At 39.3% G+C, this 21,748-nt stretch overlaps 1 protein-coding gene across 2 annotated transcripts in view; it reads right to left on the bottom strand.

Annotated features, from left to right (window-relative positions):
* Positions 1 to 21,748, bottom strand: part of LOC114059067 (leucine-rich repeat and fibronectin type-III domain-containing protein 2-like) — a 160,344-nt gene that overhangs the window by 53,827 nt on the left and 84,769 nt on the right. Inside the window, exon 1 of one of the 2 annotated variants that reach the window (XM_027887077.1) lies at positions 21,295 to 21,446. The exons of the other annotated variant lie outside the window; for it this stretch is intronic. The gene's annotated coding sequence lies outside the window, so the exon portion shown is untranslated. Of the gene's footprint in view, positions 1 to 21,294; positions 21,447 to 21,748 lie in introns of those variants that run through there. 2 annotated transcript variants of the gene reach the window in all.

The following is a 21,748-nucleotide window of genomic DNA, read 5'->3' as shown; positions in this document are numbered from 1 at the left end:
TTTGAATAGTTAGTAAAAAAACCCCTTGTTCCACCCGTTTAACAAAATTTGGTCATCAGAATTAAGGTCAGATGAGATTCTCTATCTGAGCCTCCTAATCATACATAATTTTAAACAGTTTTTCCTTCCTGTAGTGCAAAAGCAAGGTTTAACTTCACTATGGGGCTTGAAGAGAGTGGTTTAAATTGGTCACAGATTCATAGAACCTAGAATAGTCAAACAAGACTTGTTATTTTTCCTGTGTGGTTTTTCACCCTCTCCTAATAGTAATTGTTTAAAATCACACTACTTCAAAATTGATTTATTTCAGGATATTCCTGATACCTGATATTTCATAGCCTTGCTGTTGTGAGGTTTTCATGGAAATTTCCATGGCTGGAAATGAGAAGAAAGGGAGGAGACTGGAGATTACTGATGGTGGCAAGACTGCGTGCCGGGAGCTCCAACCTTGCCACCATGTTCCACTCTGGCTGCTGAAAACTGCAATCAGAGTGTATTTCACTAACGAGACAGTACAGTATTGGTACATAGTCTTTAAATTTTTTAGAGGGTATTAATTTCACAGATGGGTCCAGGGATGTTTTAATAGAACTATTCTATCTTTTTTTAGGAGAACAGATTGGAATAAAGACAAAAAACAAACCAAAATTTAAATATATATAGCAATGACTAACTGTCTACAAATAGTTGAAACATCTGACTGTTAAAGATAAAAAAGAATGGTTTAACACATTGCAGAAGTACATAAATCATCAGAATTTAGTGTGTATAAAACAGCTGAAGATGAAAAGGAAAGATGATCTTGTCATGCACTGCTTTTCAAATTCACTGCTTTGTGACAGACAACTGGTATTTGTACTTTGCAAACTCTTTTAATATTTTTTATGTAAGTTCTCTGTCCTTACAATGAAAGCAAAGACTTTCACTCCTCATTTTTTTTTTCTGTCCTGTCAACACATTTGAAAGCAGGTTGGGCTGAAGTTGTTTCTTTCCATGCATTCACATAGTATATGCAAATTTTAAACCAAATTGCTTTGGGGGCCTCTCAGCACTGCCCTAATTAAATAATTATACTAGTACAAAAAGTGCCTTATAAATGTTAAATGTTATATTCTACCTAGTCTGATTATGTTATGTACCTGGTGCTATAATGTATAATAAATTACTGTTTTCAAAGGATAATTTAAGCCGAATATCAGCAGTCTTATTAAAGACAAAGGCTACAATTTCAAAGAATCTTAATGGTTTAGGAACTGCAGTCATATTTCCAAAAGCAAACAGGGCACCTGCAGGCTTTGAGTACCATTGAGAACCTTTGGGAATCTCACTTTTGTGTAACTAAGTAGTCTATGAATTTTTTAATAACATATGAAAGACAGTTAAGGACTTCCAAAATTTTGATCCCAGAAGTCTTATCTGTGAAATAGTCTCCCAGAAAAGCAATGGGAGTCACATGGCTAAAAAACATATTTAAATGATCTGGACAAAGCACTTAAAATTTGTCTCCAGGAAAATCCTAGAGTAATGAACACGGACTTAATGCTAAAAGGGTAGAGAACTACAAGCTAACAGGTCTTCTTTTGATCTCTCTCTTCAGTAAGTCTTTTGAAGAGCATTATTTTTTTCCTAACAGCAAAACTAATAGAAGAAACCTTTCTTCAATACAGCCTTACACTCACTCTGTTAATACACTGGAGAGTAAAGCTCCTTTATTAATATACTCCACACTCTCACAGACATATCAAATAATATGTCAAAAGATAAGAAAGGAAAGCAAAGAACTTGGGTGACATTTGTTGACATTTCCAACACGGAGGAAACAAACAAGTTACGCTGTTGCTGAATGTTAAAAAGGCCGTGGAGAGTGAGTTTCCCCTCATCAATACGGCCCTCGGGGCAGTTTTAACTCAGCCTGATATTGTGTTCCCTAGCAGGAGGTATTCCTGCAACAGGAGAAGACAGAGATGGCTCCCCTCAGCTCTCTGAAGACCTCAATAAAAAGGTCACCAGATCTTCTATTATAATTTACATTTTTAAAAGATCAAGGTCACTTTTAAAAGAGAATAATCAAGATGCTTAGCCTGCATCTTAACAAATCATCATTTCCAAACAGAAAACAAGATGAAAATACAAATGTTTTCATTTTTATCTAAAATTTAAAAAGAGATTGAAAGTTCCTTTTTTATTTCTTTCCTTTTCTGAAGTCATGTTAAGATCCCTTTAGAGTGCAACTGAGAAACATCAAAAACCTTAATGTGGCCTGAGGGTGGCTTACTACAAAGCTATGTGCTAATAATACCTTACATTTATAGCTCTTTTCATCCAGAAGAGCTGGATCCCCAGGCAGTGCAGATACTGTGTATGCAGGAATAATAACTTTGAGGCCCTTTACTAACATGTGGCTCTTCCCAGGGGGGCTCAACACCCCCCAGTGCCCCATACTTTGGAGCTGGGGGGACACCTTGTGTTATGGAAAATGTAGGCAGAATTTCAGTAGAGAAAAAGCAAACAGATGAGCTAGAATTTGCAAGAAAATAGAAGCTGTGAGCCCCACCCTTGCAGAAGGTGTCTTGGGCTCACCACAGAAGGTGCCCTGAGGACTTTGTATGCTCTGTCTAAGCCCAGGTACATACGGGGGCTCCCACCTGCCATCCTGGCAGTATCCTTCTGGTACAGCATCCCTCTCCCTGCAAGGCTTTCCATATGAGGAAAAGCAACTCTCTGACCGGATCTGATCAATGATCTCAAAACCACAGCTCAAGCCGTGTAATTCATGAGGAAAATCAAAACTTCTTTTTTCTTTTAACAAAAATGAATCTCATGCTTACATTACCTTTGCTTTACAGAGCACCAGCTCAACAGGTAGTAAAATTTGATATGATGAAATCTATTCATAAAACAACCGAATTACTCTGAATTTATTTTTATCATTTGCTAATTTTTGAATTTATATTAACGTAATGCTTGGTTACAGGTAAATGTCTGCTTCATTGTAAAAATTTTTAAAATGGTGAGGGAAAAGGTGATATGCTAGTTTATCTCATGTAAAAGAAAAACACATTTTCTCTATACATAGGAATCTGTCCTTATATTAATATCTAAATAATTAACAACTCCTTGGTGATGCACTTCAGCACGCCCAAATTAAAAGTCATCAGAGCAGTGCTGATTTACATCTAAAGTGTCTATTCCTAGACCTTTACTACAACAGTAATAAAATAATGATAAATAACCATCACAGCTCACACTATTTAGTGGCACTAATCATAGAATATCTCAAAGCATTTGTAAGCAAATTGCACAGGGAGTTGCACCCACGGTTACATACACACACAGAAGACTCACATCAGTTGTTTGCATTTTCTGTTGCATAACTAATAGGTCCAGGATCCAATACGAATTTAATCCTGTCAGCTCTACCACCTGCACTTTCATATTATGTCTTTTCAAGTGTTTATCCATAATAAAAATCCCTGTATTTAAGATCATAGAAGAATGCTCTTTTTTAGACTTTCTGCAAATAATACCACTGGTGCTGCTTTTATTTTAATTCTTCCTTATTTATCATTGTCCTGTCATTCATGGAAATCTTTAAATTGCTTAAGTTTTTAGGTTTAATACCCAATTTACACAGCCCATAGCTTTATATTTTGGATATTGAAAAAAACAGACTAATCTGCAGAAAAAATTTGTCAATCATTCCTTCCTGTCATCTTCCCAAGTAAGCTGGAATGTTGGCATTCATTCTGTAGCTCTAGTGTAATTTACATTTTTAATAAAGTAGCTTATTTCTTGAGCTACGTCCTTCCCCTTGCAGTTGTTCTATGGATTATATTTAGTTTTATGAATCCTGTGTGTGCCAGATTTCACAGATCCTCATTCCTTTTCTTTCTGTTCTTTTCTGTGTATGTGCATAACTCAAAATTACCAGTCCGTTTCCTCACCAGGTATATATTCCTACCCACTGACTATGCATCTCCTAATTCAGTGTGAAATTCAGTCTTATGCAAAGTATAAGGAAACTTTCACCTAATGGAGGAAACTGACTTACAGCTGAGTGATGTGGAAAAAATAAGGCATGACTGTCACTCACCATTAATGCTATTTACCACCGTCTCTATCGCTGCACAGCAGAGTACCTCACAAAGCCTCTCTTAGGTGGGGACAGCTAAGCCTGTAACTCTCTGTGAACACTTGATGACAAAATTCAGCCAAGAGACAAACTGCTGCCTGGTTTGGTTTCTACAGTTACTTTGATCAATTTTATTTGATATGGGCTTTCACGTCTCTAAGCCACCAAGCATAAAAGTACATAATCTCGGATATGACTTTATAGCTTTTAAAAGAAAGGAGAACAAGGTAAATACAACGATGTGAGATGTAACTGAGTCCTCTTGAGTCTTCAGTCACTGCAAGAGCTTTGCTGGGTTATTTCAGGGCCTGGCAGCAGCCTCTGACATGGACTTTGCCACATATCTAGTAGTAATGGTGTGGACAAGAGGACAGAAAAACACCCTGTCCTCATCCCAGACAACCTGAATGTTGTCACTGATTATCAGTATGATAGGACCAACATTGCTCTACTTTATTGCTGAGTCTGACAAAAGGGCAGATACCAGGCACACAGCAGTGTCTCACAGTATCTGCCATCTCTCTGTAGCTCTAAATTCCAGCACATGAGATACCTGTCCAAAAGACATTGCTTCCTCAGTTTCCCATCGTTCCTACCATCTCTTCCTTCATCCTGTGAGGTCAACCTGCAGCCATATTTCTTTTTGTCCCCTGAGTTCAGTGCAGGGGCCAGTCCTGTTTAATATCTTTACAGATGATGCGCATGAGGGGATTGTGTGCCCCCTCAGTCAGTTTGCAACATAACACCAAGTTGTGCGAGTGCTGATCTGATAGATGGCAAGGGAAACTGGACAGGCTGGATAAATGGGCCAAGGCCAGAGGTGAGAGGTTCAAACAGACCAAGTGCTGGCCCGTATTAGAAATAGGGTGGCTAGGAGGACCAGATTAGTGATTGTCCCCCTGTACTCAGCATTGGTGAGGCCACACCTTGAACCTAGAGTTCAGTTCTGGGCTCCTCACTACAAGAAAGACACTGAGGTGCTGGAACAAGTCCACCGAACTGGTGAAGGGTCCCGAGGGTCCTCACCCCAGTAAGGAGCAGCTGAGGGAGCTGCGGTTGTTTAGCCTGGAGAAAAGGAGTCTTAGACAGGGATCTTGTTGCTCTCTACAGCTACCCAAAAAGAGGTTGCAGCAAGATGAGGGTTGGTCTCCTCCCGGGTATCAAGAGTCAGTGGAAATAGCCACGAATTGTGCCAGGGGAGTTCAGATCAGATATTAGGAAATATTTCTTCACTGAAAGACTGGTCAAGCATAAGGACAGGCTGCCTACGGAGTCTAAGTCACCATTCCTGGAGGTATTTAGAAGATGTTTAGATGTGCTGCTTAAGGACATGGTATAGTAATGGACTCAGTAGTGCTCGTTTAATAGTTGGACTCAGTGATCTAAGGGATCTTTTCCAACCTTAATGATTCTATGATTTTATATGCCACCAGTATTTATTCTAACTGGCTTATGCATTGTGACTTCTCAAAAAGTAGTATTTGGATTTCAGTTTCAGATTATTGAACACCAGGCCTTTATTGTTATTATTAATTCTTTACTTCGCGAGTTCTCACTTTTTTTAAACATTGGTCAGCCCTGGTCCTGTAATTTTAAATAGCAAATAATTGTCTGAGGTGACAAAACATAATACTATTAATAAAAATAATGAGGTTTTTTTATCAGTTTTCAGTGGAAGTTCGCAATGACCTTTCATTACATTTTATTCCAAATCCAGTGTCCTGTGTGATTTTGATTACATATTTGGTTTCTTTTCTCCTTCCCATCCATCCTATTTTTCAAGTGCAGATAACTGGATGCATCTCTAATTCAGACAGAACACCAGAGTTCATGTTCAGAATTTAAACATTCTATGATCTTTCCCCCACTTCATTTACTAAAAGTAATTGCATATGTAGAAACAAAACAGTTTGTTTTATTCTTAACACTAGGTGAAACACTTGTTGGCTTTTCATCTAACTCTTGGAGCTATTCTTAAGAGGTGAAGTCAGGTTGAGTGTACAGTAAGTCTAAGGTCCCTCTCCGTGGTCAGTGGAACGAGATGGGCTTTTCATCATACCTGAAAACTGAATTATCATCTGGAGGTATTTATCTCCATCCTTAGACAACAGATGTAAGCTCAAGTGACTACCATACCCTCAATTGCCAGAAGTTAGACAGGATAAATCCAGACCTGACTGTTTTGTCCTAGTAAGGGGAAGTAAAAGGTAAACATGCATTTTCCCAAGGTATATTTTTTATTCTATTCTATTCTATTCTATTCTTACAGCAGCAGCAACACTTATGTTTGCCTTCTAACTGCCTCACCTTCCTTTGTAAAAAGTTGCAGGTCCATATGCCAGTTTTAATTGCAGAGGTTGAAATTAATTTTAATGTGATGGGTTTATACTATTGCCATAGCTTTAACACACATAGATTTCTGATCAGGCAGCTTTGTGATCAGAAGCAGCAGCTGCAGGACAGTCTTCTAATACAAAAATGGGCTTTGTAGAACCTCCTTGAATATAACTGCATGACCTTGAGAAAAGAAGCAGGAGATGTGTATATTTGACTTAAGTATTAACAGAGAGAAACTGGACAGTGAATCCTTCAAAAGTCCACTGAAAAACAGAGATTTAGCATAAAAGGAAAGCTCTGACCTTTACATTTAAGTCTCCTGCAGTTACTTGGGAAAAGAACTGTGGCTCCCCTATAATGTTAGGCAACAGTACTGTTCACTTCAGATGCAAAGTAATCCTCTATCCCATACTGGGACATAAAACAAGTACAAGAAAGGCCAAATCCTTCCTTAATGACTCAACTCTTCCCAAAAGAATGAGAAAATGTCAGACAGCTTCCCTGAAGTAAAAACTTTACCCATTAAAAAAAATGTTAGTATGTTATCACTTAGGTCAGTATGGAATAAGGCACAGAATATGCCCCATCAATAAGGTTTTAATCTTTGGGCTAGATTCATTCAAGTAGCTCTGGAAGTCTCAAATTACCTCTTCCACTGATCTGAAGCCAGTAATATTCCTGTGAAGGGATTTGATTGCAGGGACATTACTGGCAAGAAGCAAACAAGTTTACTATAGTGAATATTTTGCTAGTGAAAGCTTGATAATCTGAACAGTGCTTCATAAAAACTTTGTGAATTGTTGACTAAATATATTTCCTGGTCATTTTGCCTATTCTTCACTTCTACTCATACCGTACAGTTTTAAGTTTGCACACACATGAACAGAGACTGCAGGTAAATTCTGTGACTCCTTTGATTGAAATCTAGACATATAAAGGATTAACTATATTCACAGTAGTTACTCACATGACAAAATAGCCAGGAGGGCTGTAATGACAACACTCAACGAAAGACTGAAGGAGATTTTTCATTTTTTCCCTCCTGACACTACATTTCACAAGATGACTGTGCTCCTCTTCCAATAGCATTGTAGAAACACAGCTATATACAACACACAAATAATGACATACAAGTTTAAGATCTCCAGGACCTCCTTAGGGACAGTCCTAAAAATTAATTCCGTCAAGTGAACAGAACCATCATTTGCTATTTAAATTTGTTGTAATGTTGTCAACACTTTCTGGAAGTGATGACTGAACAAGTGGGTTTATTGCAGAGTGCTTGACAGCCAGTGCTCTTTCTACTAGACCTTCATTTTGGAAGTTGGCATGAGATCCTACTTTTAAGTGCTTAAGGAAAAAGGAAAGAGGAAAATATATATGTTCACTTTTCTTCAGTTTATTTCCTGCCATCACATTGGAGCTGCACTTGCTGCAGTCAGGTAGAAAAAGAGGGCTATTCATCAAGGTGTAAATTGGGATGTTACTTTTATCTGAAGCTAAGCTAAGTCCAAATGTTGGGGTGGGGGTGGAAGGGTTGTGGGGTTTTTTTGGTGGTTTTTTATTTTTGTGTGTGTGTGTGTGGCTTTTGTTTGTTTGATGGTTTTTGTTTCTTTTTTTAAGTGTAAAGAAAAAAGAAAGTCCTACAATGTTTATAGGGTAAAATTTTGCCTGTGAATTTGGTGCATTTGTGTGTGATGTGACAGTTGCCTGTTAGAAAGCCAAAATAAACAATAAAAATCAGTTAAAACAAGTCTGTTGTGTTACAGATTTTTCTAGTTGTCTCAGCCAATATGTCACTGCTTAAAGTGTTACTACTTGAGACTGAAGTACCCTCTATCTTTCTACAAACGTAGTATGCCTAGTGTGTAGTTTCACTGGTATTGTAATGCTGGCCCCTTCTCTTTCATCCTCCCCTCCTGCCATGCCAGACAAAACTGTGTTACTGCTGCAACCCACTGTTTCCTCCAGTATTTGATGCCTCTGCATTTAAACAGATCTCTGTACACTGCGTTTGGGATAGGACTTCCTACCCAGGGTTCCCTCTACATACTTTTCACCATGCAGCATCAAAAATAAATATAATTTGGAGGCTGAGGAAAGGTACTATAAGTATTAGAAAGTGAAGGAAACTCATGCTACCCTCCCCAAATCCCCATATTTCACAGTATTGTCTCTAAACTAAGATAAGACTTAGAATAATAGAATCGTAGAATGGTATGGTTTGGTTTGGAAGGGACCTAAAAAGTCCCTGCAATGAGCAGGGACATCTTCTGCTAGACCAGGTTTCTCAGAGCCCCATTCAACCTGACAAATGTTTGAAGGGATGGGCAACCTGTTCCAATTTTTATTTCCAAGAGTTAGCCCATAAGCCCCTCTACAAGTGATCCTACCAAGTAAAGCAAAACAACCTACAAGACTTAATGTCTGCTCTAAATCCATCAATGCAAAAAGGTGCACTACAGCTGTTTACATAAACTTGAAGATTAAGGGTAAGAGAACTTGCAATTAGAGATCCAAAAATTATAAATTCTGGAAATATTCTCAGGGAAAGGCAAGAGATCTGTTACACGTACAAAGGAAGAATAGATTTTCACTGACTAATTGCTATAATAAAATGTGGAGAAAATTACTTACTGGTAGCAAATTTTTCAGCTTTTACTTCTGTGGTTCCACTGCCCAGCTGCTGAAAGAGATTTTGAACATAAGGGATCCCACAAAGCATGTGTTGTGTTCATACTCTCATATAACCAAGATGATTAAGTACAAAATCTTTCTTAAAACCCTAAAAATATGTGTAGTAAGATTTTTGCTATGATTTTTTTTTTTAAGTTATTTCTATTATTAGAACTAAGCTCATGGGAGAAAGAGATGAGCTGGACATTTGACACTAGAAAGCTTTTTCAGAAGTGTGTAAACTTTGATTCTTTAGTTTTGCTCTTTCAGTTTATGCTTAGCCTTCCTTGGCTTTTTAGTTTATAATTCTGACCCAATGGTTTCCATGATTTTTTATGTTAGGAAATGCCACTTGAAATTCTGGGGACTACTTTACATTTTGATTTCTCTGAATAGCTAAACATTCACTCTCAGTAGGGTATAGAAGGTCTAAGACCCCTAACTCAAACAGGAAGGGCCAGTCAGGAAAAAAAAAAAAAAAAAAAGGAACCCTACCTGCATAGTTTTAATGCATCAGAACAACCCTTTAAATTTTAGGACAAGTTTTGAAGTGTGTACTTTGTATAAAGTCAAAAGTTTTTTAAAGTAAAAAATCCAGCAAGCTAACCAAAGAATAAAACTGGGGCTTTTTTATGGCAGCTTAGAAGGGAATGTGTTACAGAAAGTTAAGTGATCTCTATCAATCAACTCATTCAGTTTAGTTTTTTAACTACACTTCTTCTGTTCCCTGACTGTGGTGCAAGATGGTGGAAGGCCCATGAAACAGAAGTCTCCTTCTGCCATTTGAGCAAGAACAGCTTAGAGGAAGCAAATCTTTTGTACTGCCTATCTCAACTTCAGCCAAGAAAGGTGAATATTACCTCTATATGTTGCACTGGTGATAGAACTGTTGTCATACAATCTTGAATGGTTTGTGTTGAAATGAACTTTTAAAGGCCTCCTAGTCCAACTCCCCTACAATGACCAATGATATCTTCAACTAGATCAGTTTGCTCAGAGCTCCATCCAACCTGACCTTGAATGTTTCCAGGGATGTGGCATCTACCATCTCTCTGGGTGAACTGTTTCCGTATTTCACCATGCTCATTGCAAACAATTTCTTCCTTATATCTAGACTAAATCTACCCTGTTTTAGTTTAAAACCATTACTTCTTGTCCTATCACAACAGGCCACATTAAAGAGTTTGTCCCAATCTTTCTCATAAGCCCTCTTATACTATAAGTCCCTCTTCAGTTCTCCTGTAGCTCATTTTAGGTACTGGAAGGTGCTCTAAGGTCTCCCTGGAACCTTCTCTTCTCCAAGCTGAACAGCTCCAACTCTTTCAGTCTCATCCTTTTTACTATTTTTGTGAACTTCCTTTGGACCTGTTCCTACAGGTCACTGTTTTTCCTGTGCTGAGGGTTCCAGAATGAGATCTAATTTTACTTGCCTAAAAGTAGTGTCTGTAGTTCAGAGCTAGTTGCCTAAGCTAAGCTTAGAATGCCAAGCATCCGTATAGGCAAAGAGCAAACAGGCATCTTGAATAGATAACTCAGCCCATGTTAGAGTAAAAAGACAGTGTGGTTGAGGCTTTGTGGTGATCATCTTGCAGCATGGGTGAAACTGCAGCAATCAGCTTATAGTGGATGTGTGGCAGGTTGATCTCTAGGAACAATAAAGTTGACTAGACTGAGTGTTTTTTATCTGAGATGCTGCCTTCATTCAACTTTGAAAGTATCACTTCCAAGTCAAAAGCAGCCAACAAATGCAAAAGATCTAGGTTAAGAAAAGTATATAGCAAATAATTATTTAGTCTGAAAAGGCAGAATGTAAGTTATTTTAAATACATCTCTCACCTTTCTCTGAAAACCACTAGGTTAAACAAAATTTGAAAATCAGTGTCAAGTAAAATCATACATATGTACATCTTTTATTACTTTGTTATTTCTCTTGAGAAAGACAACATTTCTGGGCTTGATGGCTACTCTTCTATGCCCTGGGAGTTCCACATACATCTAGGGAAATAGCTGAAGGCAACGAACATGCTTAAGGCACTTAGAAGCCAGCAGCTATTAATTGCATTTCCAGAAAGGTCGAGACATTCAGGAATGAGCTTTTTATACATTAGCATTACTGGTTTAGTAGAGTCTCTTCCTGTTACTTAATAGTGTGTAGACATATTAAGATTTGCAATCATTGGAGTGAGGTTAGAAGGCATGTGATGTGATCATTTATAATCAAAAGAGGGAATCATTCTGGTAGACCTGATAGCAGGGATGTGTCCTTCAGGAGACAGTAATCACAACTGGGTGGTGATGCTGTCACACGGATGTTTGGGAGTTTACAGGACATAAGCTGAATGATTCTCATCATCATTCGTAGAGCTCCACACAAATCTCTTTTATACCAGCCAAGAGTTGTTCATCCTTGAGTTGAGCTTTGAAGCAGGCCAGGGTTCAACCACTAAAATTGACTACTCTGAAGGCAGTCTCAATAGTAAATAAAGAAACTGAAAAAGACTGTAAGTAAGCAATCTCATGTCCCTAGAAGTTTTCAGGGAGAGCAAGAACATACTGCTGTTCTCTCAGTACCTGCCCTTTGATAAACAAAAAGACTCAAGGGCTGCCAATCTTCTACTTTCAGCAGCACCAGAATTCTCTTCAAGGAGCAAAAGAGCTGATGATATCTAGCTTCATAACTCAATTATCTTTCTTTAATGTCATATCATAAATGTAGCACTGACCTGCAGTGCTGTTAGTCCTCCCTCAAGGCACACCAGCATCACTTGTCTGCCCATTCATGCTGCTTTCTGTTTCCTGTCCAGAGTCATAATTTAAATACAACATAAAATTCCAAACTCACCAGCCATAAAGCTGTGAGAGGCGGTTTGTTCAGCATGCCATCTGGAAAAAAGCTTCTTTACTGTTCTTCAAGACAACCTGCAGGAACCACCCACTTGCAGTTACTGACCCTGAATTTGATCTATATAGATATTATCAATCCCTGTTAACATGTTTCTAATAGGAGGTGGAAGAGATGTTTTTTCAAACTCTTCTAGAGAGCACTTTGATTCACTCTGAGTGTGGGGACTGAGCCTCATGACTACGGCACATTGCAAACAGATTAGTCTAAGACCTTTGGGACGTGTTTTGATAAAATGTCTCATCAACAGAACATTTCAGCTGGTTCATCGCAGCTGAAAACCCTGGTGGAAACACTGGGAAAAGTTTGGAAGTCATATTTCTGAGGTTCCAGAAATCACCAATCACATGTGAAGAAAGAAAGGGAGAAATCAACTCCACAGATCTCCTGATCTCCTGTACCATTTGCATTTGGGTGTTTAGAAAACACATTTCAAAACCCTAGGAGTTGTTTCAAAGTTAAATTCTAATTGGCATTCTTTCATTCTCTCCTGCCTTTTCCCTTGACCTTAGGGAAATAATTTAATTCCTCCTGCATTGGTTTACCCTAAAAATAAAAGTACAATGATTTTCTGTCATATCCACCTTAAGTGACAACATAATTTTTAGCTGATTGTTGTTTGCTAAAAGCATTGAAACCTGTCAAGAAAAATATCAATCCCCGGTAGGGTGTGCCAAGGGACATAGAAGAAAAATGCCGAAGTCATAGTAGCTTTCCTTCAGTGGAAAGGTTCTGGCTTTACACAAACAAATATTTTTCTCTCAGCATTTCCCATCGACTTTATGAATCATTTGCATTGGGTTTTCACAGCTAAGCTCTTTAAAAATCTCAGCATCTCCTGTGAAAAGTATTTTCATGGGATTTCAAAATGCCCAAGAGCATAGTCTGGTGCACTGGTTTCAGCTACACCCTATTGCAGTGTTTAGAAATGATGGGAGATAACTGAGAAATAGGGAGGCAATAGACATATTTTGTGCTGAATGGCAAAAGTAGTTTTTAAATTTATTTTGAGTGTTACAACTAAGAGGTGCTCTGGGGTGGGGGAAGGAAGCTTCTTCATTCTACCATAGCCAATAGGAACATAAAAAGAGCTACGCTGGTTCACACCTGATGTTGATACAGTCCATCTCCTCCGCAGTACTAGTCATGAATAGATGCTTGTCAGCCATATATGATATTTCTCTCAAGTATCTCCTATTGTGTTGAATCTTGTTTACTGCATATTCCTCCCACAAAAAGATGAAAACTTATGCTTTTCCAAAATACTTATAGCAAGATCTCTAGCTGTACCATTTAACCAGCACCATTTACCAAAACAATACACGCACAAAAGTAGAAATACTCTATTTTAAAAGGAGTGAATATGACCATCTTCACCGTTAGTGTAATAATTCTTAAGTTGAGTACAATGATTATGCTTTATTACCTTATGTGAAAATATCTATTATTAGTAAAGAAATGTTCAATAGTCCTTGGCAGCATAATATGTTATTTTTATGAATAGTGTTATGCTCCAATGAATTTGGATTAGAAAGATCCCATTCCATAAAGACTGGGAATTCAGGTGAGAGCCTTTTCTAAAGTTGTTAATATTCCCTATTTTTCCTCTTCCACCGACCTCTACCTCCTGTCTTGTGCTTTGTATATGGTATTCCCACAGCACTGCTCAACTCCCCAGGCTACCAATCAAAACTGAGTGTATCTTTATACCAGTAGTCCCTGTGAGGGTGCTTCAGCAAACAGGGTTCAAGTTGGTTTTACTGAGCTGCTGTTAGATGTGCAGTACAGCAGAGTGCTATAGGCTGGATATTCCAGAGAAATAATCAGATTTTCTCCTTGTTTTCAAGCGTTCCTGGGCATGGATTCTAGAAATAGGTGGCAGAGATGCAAAGGACCCATCTACCACATTCTCTAGCCTTCTTTTTCCCTCAAGTCATTTTGTGAGGTAGCTGCATGACAGCGTGCACTCACCTTAGGATTTGATAGCTGACATATTAAACTTAATTTCTCAGAGAAGAATTCCTTGGAGCCCACTGACCCCCTCTAAAAGTTCAGCTTTGGCTCTAGAGGATACCGAATAACATCTCCCCCACACCACTTAGCAACAATCTATGCCATTGTTCTTCCAAAGGAATTTAGATCAGAACCATGTTCAGGATGTGAAGACACTAAAACTTTTGCAACATCGTGCAAAGGGAAAAGAATAAAAAGAGCTTCCCCATCCTCATTTAATCTGGCTGTTACATTTCTTAATATATTTAAAGTTTGGTGTATGTTTTGGGGTACACTACAGGGCACACTCCCTTGCATGTGAACTGCTTTCACTTCAGGTTTCCTCTCAAACGATGATGCTTCCTGACCCTGGCTCTGAGAGACAGTTTTGCACTACTGATTGCATTCATTTAAATGAGCAACCAACAACCTGTCAACACACGCATGGCAAACTTTTCTCTTTCTCTTAAGTATGCTAGACTATTAAAAAAAAAAAAAGTTTACAAAGGAGGTTAGGGAAAAAAAAAAGAATGTCAAGGGAAAGTGTTTCGTATCTGGGGGGAAAGAAACAATGCATCTCAACCTCAAGGAAAACAATAACATAATAATATCTAATATAATTCATGAACCATGAGATGTTAATTACTACTGTCCAGTACATACAGTTTCTGCAACAAACCCATTCCACATTCCTAAAATTAAAAAAAAAAAAAAAAAAAATTTATTTCAATGGGGACTCTTCAAAACAGGCATGGATATCATCTAGTTGAGATTCAATAAGCTTTCAGTTTTTTTAACTTAAGATGCAGCAGTTCTAGATGTCTGGAAATGGGCTGCATTTTATCCTAGGAAGATCTAAGAGGGGCAGATAATTTGCTACTCTTTCACTGCAGTTCTCCCAGTTAATTCATCTGAGTAAACTGACACAAACTCCCAAGTTTTTGACGGTTTGGACTTTCATTGCAGAAAATATGGAGCAGTGGTGGATACCACCAAACCACAAAACGTGTCACGCTCCAATGTCAGGTCTTCATAACTGCCATGAGATCTGGGCCTCTCCTGTTCTTTTCTATTCATCTGCCCAGTGTGTTTACTGGCTACTCTGGACCATTCTCTCTCCTCCCATCCCTCTTCTGCCCTGGGTGAGTAGACTGGAAGCTCTGAAGCACTGGCACTCTCTCTGCATGCAACCCAGAGCACAGGCAACAGACCTTCAGTGGCAATCGAGAGCTCTCAGTACTGCTGATAAGTAGTACAGATTCAATTATACAGATCAGACACTTGTTCTGATCTCAGTTACCCACCTATGCAGATGTAAAATTACTCAAAAGAAAGCCCCCAGTGTCAGCCTGACAAAGTACAGCAAATACTCTGTCCAACAATTAGTGTGGAAAGGGTTAATTGACCATGCTGATGTTTCTAGGACTGTTTTCTTCCTTACACTAGTGATCTTTTTTCCTTGTGAATGAAAAATCCCTCTGGTATTATTCTCTTGGTTTTATAACAAGCCTATTTAGAAGCATCTCAGCACCAAACCCTTGTAAGCAAACTGAATAGACAGAATAATCTAAGTTCTACGTAAAGGCAGACAAATACAGAAGTAGCTAACCCTCAGTCTTCTTGTGTTATTGCTAAAAATTAGAAGGTATAGCCAAGAAAACAAGCCATGCTACAGGAGACTGACTTGCAGCACCCCGAGGGTGGAGCATTTTTCTGGCTTATTCTGCTCCTGGTTTTAAACATCTGGTACACAAAGAAATTGTGTATTTTCTCCCTGCTAATTGTGAAGTACCTGCCTGATTGCTTATGACTGACAAGTGTCTGATAACGGGAAATGGTGGCACGGTAGGAGTTCGATGGATTAAGAAGAATGAGACAGGAAAACTAATGATGGAATTCTTCATTTAAACATTCATGCATACTGATTGAGGAATGTCAGCCTTAAATTTGTTGGAAGTGCTTGGATACAGGAATTGCTAAGCATCAAATGTTATTACTATCAGAATTTCTGTCACCATAGCTGTTCTGAGACCTAGACACAAAACAGTTTCTCATTGGGTGAATGAAGCAGAGAGAAACAGCTCAATGACCCCATTCCTCAGCTGCCTGAAATCCCTTTTCCATCCTGGTAGTGCACCTATGCTGTTATTTTCAGGGAGCCCCGTGCACAGCAGAGATGTTCTTTGGAAAACCCTGTGTCAGCTCTGTGGTCTCTGAGCCTCCACAAGTAGGCACTAAGTAGAAAATGCGCCAAGGCAAGATGATGATAACACATGTGGCTAGGATCATCCCCTGTGGGTGTTTCTGGGATCCCAGGGATGGTTTAGCCGCCGTGGGGACCAAATCACTTCCGGCAGCCTCAGAGTTGTGCTCTCCCCTAGTACTTTCACTGCTGGTGATTGCATCAGAGAGATGAACCAGAGACCAACAATGGGCTTTTTACAAAGGACAGATAAGGCCCCGAGGGAAAGGATTGTTTGAAACAGATGCCCTGTGGCTGAATTTTATTGGGAAATGTTTCAATTTCAAGATGAAGAGCAAACAAAACCATGAAAAGAAGCTGATGCAAGTAACTACTCCGATTTGAAGCACCCATAATTGAACTGAAAACAGGAAAGTGATATTGATTGAATATCCAAAGTAAAGCAGAGTGATCCAGCTTCAGACACAGCAGACAGAAGGGCAAAAGTAAACAAGTAGCCTGAAAGGTGGCCATTAGTTTAGCAATGTGAATTAGATGTTAAAATGTCAATTCATTTTTCATAGCCCAAAATATTATTTATGGCATAGATAAAAACTTCTAATTTCCAATAAAACATCCTGAAATTAATATTTTGCACTGAATCCTGCTCAAATTGCTCAAGTATATCATTGTATTGAAGTTGTTAAGCCTGTACGAATGAATAATGGCAGCAGGAGCTGGCCTTTTATTGGCATGACTTTCAAACGGCTGCCTTACTCAAGCATGCCTATAAAACACTCTTGCCACACTATCATGCATTCCATTTACTTCCCTTTTAAGAGAGAGGGGAAAAGGTTATTTTAGAAATACTTTAGAGTAATAAAATCTTTATTGCTACAATTTTTTTGTATCTATTATGCCTGTGAAGCCAGTTGATTTAGTTATGTCCACAGTTCTGGGAGTGATAGAAAGTCAGTACTTACACATTTTGTACACCTCTAAATATTACTTTAGCTGGAGTGTCTACTACTGGGGGGTGTGGTGTGCAGTTTTAGGGTCATATAGCTCACAACTTGACACAAATGAAAAAACACATGCTGGGTGTATCACAGCCTCACAATTCCTCTTTCCAATGGGACACAGCAGGTGTTTCTGGTTATGTTGACTTTCAAGGCAACAAATCTAAACAGGGATTGAATTGAAACCTGTTACTGTAAATGAAAGATATGAAAGGTTGAGAAGGAAAATCTACCAAGAGTAAAGAAGAATATAATCACACACACATATTGGTTTGGGATCTTTTGAAATCTACATGAGTAACAGCTACTTTCTAAGCATTATAAATATTTAAATACCCAACTGGGTATTTGGAACAGCATCTTCTTGCATTAAATTCCAAACATTCACTATTGTCCAGTTTATCTATTTACTGTGCAATGAGCCAAATAAACGTCTCTGCTATTTCAGCTGAAAACTTGCTTTTTATTCATTGAAGCAGTACTGTGCATTATTATGGAAGAAGCACCATATTCCTTTTACCACTCCTATCTTCCACTGCTGCTGGCACAGAGATGACCAAAAAAACCCCTGACTATGCTCAGTTATATGAGCCACTATTGTCATGAGAAGAGAGTAAAATCCTATTCTGCTTTGTTCATCAACAAACCTGTCAGCTAAATGTTGATTGAGCTACCTTCTCTGGTAGTGGCACAAGAGAAAGAGTAATCCTGGTGCAATTTTTAAAGTCTGAGGTAGCAGTGCTGGCAGTTAGAAAAATCATTGTGTAACTTATAAATGGAACAAATTTGCTCACAGGAAGTCACAGAGAGAAAAAAATATGGAACTCCATGCTGTCGTTTTGACAATTGCTTTCCTTCTATAACTGCACTTTGAAAGAGAAGCCAGCATCATTTGCAGTAAGATATCTGCTTTCTCAGCTGACACCAGTCTGCTGAATAGCAGAATGACAAATATCTCTGTGGTTATTTAATTATTTAGGGCATAATATGCTATTTTATTTGACAATCTGTTTGCTCTGTGGATAAACTGTAATGCTGAGCAATTTTTCCTCATGAAGGAATAAGATTATCTGCTCATTAAATAGCCTCACTGGCCCAATAGCATCATAACACTACAAATAGAAACTATTTCTATGAAAAGCATGGAGCAGAGACGCCTGGAAGTTGCAGAAAATACAAGAGACAACTCACTCCCTGCAGTGAGTGAGAGGAAGGAAAGCCTTGGGGACTTGCAGCAGCAGTGTTGCCTATATGGGCAGAGGAATTCAGGCTGCCAGGCAGATACAGAGGTGAAGATCAGCTTTCCCCTTTTGGCTGGTTGTTTTGGTTTGGACTGGAGGGGTGGGGTCCAAAGTGGCAATGCTCTGGCCATTGTTTCCTCCTGGGGAGTAAGCTTGGCCAACAAGTACACCAACAGACATTCCTTAGCTGCCTTGCAATATGAGAATCATAGGGCTACCAACATCAGGGCTGTTTATGGTTATGGTGAATCCTCTTACGCCCCTTCTAGGAAACCTGGGTGCTTGATTAGCACTCTGAAGTGCCTGTGCACAAATGCCACACAGCACAGGGAATAAACAAGAAGAACTAGAAGTCTACATGCAGTCACAGGGCCATGATCTCATTGCAAATACAGACATGATGCAAAAGCTCACATGACTGGAATGTTGTTACAGATGGCTGTGTACTTTTTGGAAAGGACAGGTAAGGGAGGTAAGGTGGTGGAGTTGCTCTTTACGTGAGAGAGCAGCTGGAATGTATCAAGCTTTATCCAGAGACAGGCAAAAAAGTTGAGAACTTATCAGTAAGACATAAGGGACAGGCCAGTATGGGTGAAACTGTTGTGGGTGTTTACTAAAGGCCACCTGATTAGGAGGAGGAAGTTGATAAGGCTTTCTATAGGCAGCTGGAAATAGCCTTGCAGTCAAAGCCCTTGTTCTCCTGGGGAACTTCAGCCACCCTGATATTTGTTGGAGGGATGAGAAGTCTCAGTACACACAGTAGATGTTGTCTACCTCGACTTCAGCAAAGCATTTGACACTGTCTCGCATAAGATCCTCATAGGTAAGCTCAGGAAAAGTGGATTAGATGAATGGAAAATGAGGTGGATCAAGAACTGGATGAATGGCAGAACTCAGAGGGTTGTGATTAATGAAGTAGAATCCACTTGGAGGCCTGTAGTAAGTGGTGTTCCCCAGGGATCAATACTGAGTCTAGTCTAATTCAACTTGTTTACAAACGACCTGGACGAAAGGATAGAATGTATCCTCAGCAAGTTTGCTGATGATATAAAACAGGGGCAGTGACTGATACACCTGAAGGTTGTGATGCCATTCGGTGGGACCTTGATAGGCTGGAGAGCTGAGCAGAGAGAAACCTAATGAGGTTCAGCAAGGGCAAGTGCAAAGTCCTGCACCTGGGGAGGAATAACCCCATGTACCAGTTTAGGTTTAGGGCTGACCTGCTGGAGAGCACTTCTGTTGAAAAGGACCTGTCTTGGTAGATGACAAGTTAACTAGGAGTGGCAGCGTACCCTTGCAGCCAGGAGGGCCAATGGTATCCTGAGGTGCATTGGAAAGAGTGTGGCCAGGGGATTGAAGGAGGTGATCCTGCCCCTCTATTCAGCTCTAGAGAAGCCACATCTGGATTACTGTGTTCAGTTCTTGGCTCCTCAGTACAAGAAAGACAAGGAGCTACTGGAGAGGACCACAAAGATGATGAAGATCCTGAAGTATCTCTCTTATGAGGAGACTGCAGGAGCTGGGCCTGTTTAGTCTAGAGAAGAGAAGACAGAGGGGATCTCATTAATGCATATAAATATCTTAAAGGTGGTTGCCAAGAGGATGGTGGTAGACTCTTTTCAGTGGTGTCCAGTGACAGGACAAGGAGCAAGGGACATAAACTAAAACGCAAAGAGTTCCACCTCAAAATGAAGAAGAATTTCTTCATTGCAGGTGGCAGAGCACTGTAACAGGTCGCCTAGGGAGGTCGTGGACTTTCCTTCTCTGGAGACATTCAAAACCTATCTGGATGCATTCCAGTGTAACCTGCTCCAGGTGACCCTGCCCTGGCAGAGAGGCTGGACTTGATGATCTCCAGAGGTCCCTTCCAATTCCAACAATTCTATGATTTTGTGATTGGCTTAATTGGCTTACAGACCCTGGGGAACAATAGTTGAATTATGATAATATACCACAGGAACAAAATCAACGAGCCCCACTGTGATTTCCAACTGTACTGGTTGGTGGTTTGATCCAGAATGCCAAAGAGATACAGAAGGTTCATCTTTCCTCACGTGATTCCATCTGATGTGTATCTTCAGATGGAAATGCTCCAGAGTTCATGAAGTTATATAAGTGAGGACAGCAGGCATGATGCTTTGACATGATGCTTTGATTTTTGCTGGGCCTGCATTCTCACAGTGATAATAACAAGCTCTAAGCTATCAAACAGTGCTTTCCATTTTAAGATGGCAAAATAGTTTCACAGAGCTCTGTCATCAACATAATTTTACAGATGAAAAAGCACAGAGAAGTATTTTTCTTGGACCTGTGTAAGAAACCAGCAACATATCTAAAAGCAATACCCAGCTTTCCAACCTCCTAATCTAATGCTCTAAGCTACTATTTTATCCTAGAGATAAGAACATGAATAAAAAACTTTTTCATAACACCAGCAGCATAGTTTACATCACCTATATAAAAAAACAATAATGACAAGAGATCATTTTAATAACTGACTGTTTTGGGCAGCCTAAGATTTTATCTGAACAGTGCTATGCCAAATGGCAAACTGACTATCACAGGAGCTAATGGACATATAAGAGCTAGACCTTGTATCCTGCCTTAGATGAAAGGTCCAGATGAAAAAGCCACCTCATCTATTTTCTGTCTCTGACAGTGACCAAAATGTTAGGGAGGAACAGAGCAAGCATTTATCAATATGTCTGTAGAATATTCTCAGAAGACCCAAGACTTTGTAAATTATGAACTTTCTGAGACAAAAGATGTGGTTTTTATTTAATAGCCCAATGGTAAGAAGTGCCACAGCTTACCTGAAAGCTGAAGAAGGCGCTCTATTAGTTTATTCTGAATACAAATAACTGAGTGGCAGTTGATGCCTCATAATACATGTACAGGAAGAAACGTGAATAATTTCCCATTCACTCTCTCCATTTCCAGGAAAGAAACTGAAATTTTTTTTCATTTTCTAGGCTTCTGTCACCCAAGGTTAAATGCAAAGAGCAGGAACAAAAAGGAAGTTCAGTCCATGCTGACAGCTGCTAGTGTTGGGAGAGGTCCACAGACAGTCCTGTGAAAGAAGGGACTGAGATTCAGCAAAATATCACAGGCCTTGTCCCATATATCTTGGGAATCTTACCACTTGGATTGGCTGACATGGTGTATATAAGGCAAATAACTCTTTGCAGCTACAGTAGAATAATTCAGTATCTCTGCCCATTTAACTTTCTGTCTTCTCTGATGCTGCCAGCACAGCTTCTTTCTGGT

The sequence above is a fragment of the Empidonax traillii genome, unplaced genomic scaffold (assembly GCF_003031625.1).
Source record: "Empidonax traillii isolate 1590-97213 ecotype Southwest subspecies unplaced genomic scaffold, ASM303162v1 scaffold202:size1011777, whole genome shotgun sequence".
NCBI classification, from domain to species: Eukaryota; Metazoa; Chordata; class Aves; order Passeriformes; family Tyrannidae; genus Empidonax; species Empidonax traillii.
This window is presented reverse-complemented; position numbering and strand designations above follow the sequence as displayed.